Genomic DNA, 5,635 nt, shown 5'->3' on the forward strand with positions numbered 1-5,635 from the left:
CTGGGCTGTGGGTGTCTATAGCCCCTGCACTGAGAAGACCAAGTGTCTGGGCTGGAAAGTAGCAACAACACTATGGTCTCCCTGCTCTACCTGTGTCAGGTTCGGGTGCGACGTCTTGCGTTGTGTCGGGGGTGTGTAAGAGGTTAGATTATGGATTCATATGGGATGGTTTGGAAAGGGATGCTCCTCAGGCTGGGGGTTGGACTAGATGACTTCTGGACGATCCTCACAAATCTATAACCCTCGTCGTCCTCGTGGGAGAAGCAACTTCAGCGAAAGCTTTAATGTTCCTCTCTGCCTGCTATGCTGAAGGACCCCAATGCCCGTTCCCGCATCCCGGCAGCTACAGGAGATCCCTGACCGGTGTTTCTCCCTCCAGGCTCTGGGTGGGTGGGTGTCCCCCAAGCCCGGCCTTAAGCGTCTTCGAACTCATCAGCGCTGCCCTTATAAAACCCCGCGTTGGCTTCACAGGAAGCAGGGAGGCCAGTGCTTTGGGATGCTGGACATGCCCCCCTCCTTTTCTGTACTCTACGTTCTCCAAAACATCTGTCCAGTCATTGAGGAAATCAGGAGCTGCTGGAGTCCCTCCCTCCGGGCTCCTGCTTCAACCAAACGAGCATCCACCACCTCACCGACCGTCCACTCTTGGTGTCCCTTCTAGCGAGCTAGAGATGAGGTAGCTCCTGGGAAAGCGCTCACTGAGCACCCCCAAGCCATCTGCTTCAGTCTCTTCCTTCTCTTGAGTCCTTGTGAGGAGGAGGCTCCAGCTGAAAAAGAGAGATCGCCCACTTCTGCTGAGTAACCAGTACCAAACTGGATCCCAGCACGCGTGCGCACACCCCCTGAGGAACAGGACCACCGAAGTTGCTATGGACAACGCTCCGTCTTGGTGGTTCGCTGCTTTAAACACTTGTGCATTGGTAGCCAACTAAGTCTAGGGCAAGATCAGGCACTAACACGCCAAAGTACGGGCCTGATGGGACCACCAGGGTTGCAATGGACAATGCTCTGTCTTGGTGCTTTGCTGCTTGAAACGCTTGTGCATTAGTAGCCAACCAAGACTAGGGCAAGATCAAGCACTAACACGCCAGTGTATGGGCCTGATGAATCAACACTGGTGCCTTGAATGGACAAGCCAGAGGTGGGACCTGCCCCGAGAAGTTTGAAGCAGATAACCCCAGCCCCGAGGTAACAGGGGAAGAGTGAGGCCTTAAGGATGGCTGCTGTCTCGCCTCTGCCCCACCAGTGCTGCCAACCATCATTGCCCACTTGAGTAACCAGGCTCGATCCATCAGACACGTGCCTTCATGCTTTATCCCATGCTGCCCCTCGTACCTGGGAGGAGCTCCCTCGAGCTGCTCGTTATCCTTCCCCGAAGCCCTCCTGGAAGCGCGCTTGCTGTGATGCCTACAAAACACAGATGCATCCCAGCCATGCCAGCCGGTTGTTTCCTCATTTCCTGCTACCTCCTGTTGCTGAGATGGTCTCGTGCATCTTTGGCCCAGGTGCTCTGTCTCTTCGGTAGGGTTGTACCGTGCTGGCACAGCGGTCTCAGTCCAGGACCGGGGCTGCTAAGTGCTTCCATGGGTGTGTCTGCCTTGCCGTCTGCAGCGTGATTGCAGTCATAAGCATAGGAAAAGCAGGGCCAGAAGGGACCTCAAAAAACCATCTTCTCCCTGCCTAATATAGGATCAGACTTCTTCTTGCTTTGCCTTGTCAGCTTAAGTGGCAGTCACAGCAGTGACGCAGGGGGCTGGATTTTGAAGCCTGCTCAGGACTCTTGAGCGCTTGCTTGGAGCCCTGGCTCACACTGGACCTGGTCTCTCCTTGTCTTTCCTGTGCACTGAATAGCATATAGCCAGCACGGGCGAGCCTCTAGGTCCTTCAGTCCCACCTCTGCCAACAGTGTAAACAGACCGGTGAATAATACAGCGATGAGAGCAATGAAAAGAGCCTCCTTATCTGCGTAGGGTGGTCAAGGCTTGGGATCAGTGTCTGTTGTCACAAAATGATGGTCCCTGCTGCCAGAGATTTCGCCGCCGGCTGTGAAGTGGAACAGGCGGTGCAGGTGACCAGCGTAAGGGGGTGGTCACGCCATCAGGACTCGTGCAAGAAGCAGCAGTCCCGGCACGCCAGCCAGGTTCCCACTGTCCAGTTTAAGGCATCCTGGGAAAGGGTCTGCGTGCCCAGGGGGCAGCTCCTATGCAGTAAGGCAGCTGTTCCACACCAGCACCCATGCAGATGCTCCCTTCGGGGATGCAACACGCTCCCCATCTTCCTGCACAGAAGCTGCCCACTGTAGGCAAGCCCTGAGTCCAGTGTCAAAAGCAGGCTGGGCATTAATGAGTCTCCGTGCCGTTGAAAATTCAGTCGTATGAGCTTCTTGAGAAAACACTACCCCACAGCGGACATGTCGTCTACGGAGAGACTAGGTGGAGCCAGGCAAAAGGTCTCGGCCCAGGTAAATGGGAGAGAGGAACGTGTTGGCAGGCGCCACGCTGAGCAGGTGAAGAAGAGACCAGACAGGCAACGGGGTGGGAGGGAAGCAGTTGGCAAGCGGGCATGGCCATGAGCAACGGTGCCAGTGAATCCGGGGACCAGTTCTCGTGTCTGAGCCGGGAAGAAGAATGAAGCATCCCAGGCTGTGTCAGGTTGAGGGAGCCTTCAACCCCGCTTCACGTCTCACAGCAATCCTCAATTCGGAGCCAGCAGTAGAGCTAATGCCATTCACAGAGGGCAGAGCTGATGCTCTTGCCTGCACATTGCACAGTCCCAATGACCAGCGAAGTCTGGGCCTGCATCCGGCTGCCACCCAGAGATGGCCGTGTCAGGGGGCACACATTTGCTGCACGTGTCCGCAGTCGGGATTCTCCAGAGATCCTTGTTCGCCCTCCTCTTCATCGAATGGGAAGAGGTGACACCAGGGAAAAGTGAGCGATGAGAAACAAGAGCACAGGTGGAGGTGGTGGCTGGAGCTGTGGTTGAACCTGGAAGATGAGAAGGGTTCACCCGGACGCCAGCACCAGTTTTAGCTCATTGGAGAACTTCGCTCCTGGTTACGTGCAGCTAGCGCAGCTCGCGGCGGTCACGGCGCCTCGCTCCAGGTCTGGCCACGGACACGGGAGGCAAAGCAGCGCGAAAGAAAAAAGGTCTGAATGATTTAAAGCTTGGAGAGGGGCTTGGGTTGAGCTCAGCTCTTAAACAAGGAAGTCCCAGGGAAGATTTCTGCACCGTCTACAAATAGCTGGTGCTTGCTGAAAAGAACAGATCTGAAACCTCATTTGGCAAACTGCATCCACCAGCATATTCCCGGCGAGGCATTGTTCCAGTTTGTATATGTCTGAAAGGAACTGTTGGGGCATATGTTAAAGCTGGCAGCTTCTCGTGGGGACTTGCTAAGATCTGACGCATGGAGCGTGATAACCACAACCCAGCTCACAAAGCACGAAACAAATAACAGCAAGGGAAGTCCGCCGAGGATGCTTGCGAGGCCGGCGAGAAGAGCAACAGGCTGCAGCTTGGGCTGAAGCGCAAAGCAGACGTCGTGCCGCAGGCCAGGGGAGCTTCCTGTGTCTGAAGCAAAGTAGCTGGAAGCTGTTTATCACAGGCCAGCTAGCCTTACAAAGGCCTGATTAGCCTCAAAGACCCGAAACCGCTGCTGAGCCCAGTTACAGCAGTGCAAATCCAGAGCTGCTCAGAGCGATGCCGGTCTCGAGGTCCTGGTTTTCTTTCCCGCTTCTGTGCAAAGATCACTGCCCTTAGCTGGCACAGCTCTGCCAGCAAAACCGCTGTGCTAACAGCGGAAACCGTCTGCCAGCTTGCGCTAAGGTGGATCGGGGAGGCAGGATAATTATGACAGTAGAAACACCCCGTTGGCCAGACCATATTGCGTCTCCACTAGGGGCTTGCCCCCATAGCTGCATCTGCCCAGTCCGTGCAGCCACAGCGCTGTAATTTAGGCCAGCCCAAAGATCCCTTTACTATGCTCAGGCACAATGAAGGGACCTTAGGTCTGATGCCACGTGACCCACTGGTCCATCGTCATGGGATCTCCGTGCCATGTAGGACAGAGGGAGGCCGAGCCTCGGGCTGAGCAGAGGTGCAAAGGAGGAGTCGGTCCTCTTTACAAAGGCACTAGAGCACACCAATGCAAAGCCATAGGATGGACCCAAGAGTGACGGGTGGATTTGCTGGGGGAGAGCACACGGCGCTTAGCTAACCCATGCGGCATGCACCTGTCCACAGGCAAAGATTGTACCCACTCTGAGTGCACGTTGCAAATAAACGACCACATAAATCAGCCTTCCCAGCTTATGGACAGCTGTCTAAACACACCTGTTCACACTCAGCAGCCACTCGGAGTGTGAACGCGTGCTCTTGAGCATTGTCTGCTGTGAGATGTGGTGGGAGTCTGGTCCTATCTGGTACCGAGAGTCTCCTATAGCAGTGCTGAGCATCCGTAGCTCCCAGGGAAGCCCCGGGATGGACTCTACATTGATAAGCAGAGCTCTCGGGGAACCGGTTTGGTCTCAAGCAGCGGTGCTCAAATGTCCAGCCCCATGGGCCAGATGAGCAGCGTGGGGCTGATCCATGATCCTGTGCAAGCCTGACCCAGCATGGATTCATCATGCCGGGTTGGATCCAGCATGGGGCTGTCCAGCCCTGTGCAACAGATCTGGCGTGGCCTGACGGCACGCACCCGATCCAACTGCAGGGTGACCTCACACGCCCGCGCAGTCGAGCACGCAGGGTCCCATTATCCAGCCCACAGCACTCTCCTTGGGTCAGGAAATTTGGCAGTGGGGAAGTGGCAATTTCCCGCTGCCACTGCTCCCCCGTCCCCAGATCTCTGGACCTGTGGGGAGATCCGTGAGCAGGACGAGACAGCCTCACAGACTGCAGGCGCCTGGTCCTGTACAGCAGAGTTGGAATTAAAATGACCAACGTATCATTTCCCTTGTCGGCGTTTGACAGGTGACTCTCACTCTCTCTCCTCTCTCATGCCTTTTCCTCTGGCTAAAATTGCTTGAAACCTTAACTCCTGCATTGCTTTCTGGGGACTAGAGCCTCCACCTTTTAGGAATGGTGCCTCCTGCACCCCTGCAAGGGTTGGACTGGATCACCCTGGAGGCCTATGATATGAGCAGGACACACCTGCTATGAAGGAAAGGGGCTTGAGAGGGGGGAGATGGGCTAAGAAAGTAGCAGGCAGGGCCAGTGGCTGAGCAGGCTGGGTTGGAGATGGGACCCCTGCCGCTACCAAGAGCCCACTGTCCCCACCTCAAGCAAGGGGGCAATGTGAAAGAAGGCAGCTTGCTGCTGTGTCTGCTCACAAACAGGCCGATCTAGCTTTTGGGGCCTCAAAAAAGTTGTAATGTCTGCCTGAAAGCTGTGGCCAAGCTCTTGGGGAGGACCAGTAGAGCCAGAAGACATGAGACTTAGAATCATAGAAGACTTAGGGATGGAAGGGACCATAGGAGGTCATCTGGTTTAACCCCCTGCTCAAAGCCAGGACCATCTCCAACTAGATCATCCCAGCCAAGGCTTTGTCTAGCCAGGTCTTAAAAATGTCCAAGGATGGAGATTTCGCAACCTCTGGGTGACCTGTTCCAGTGTTTTACTACTCTCCTAGTGA

The sequence above is a fragment of the Gavialis gangeticus genome, unplaced genomic scaffold, assembly GCF_001723915.1.
Source record: "Gavialis gangeticus isolate Ggan-Ray unplaced genomic scaffold, GavGan_comp1, whole genome shotgun sequence".
NCBI classification, from domain to species: domain Eukaryota; kingdom Metazoa; phylum Chordata; order Crocodylia; family Gavialidae; genus Gavialis; species Gavialis gangeticus.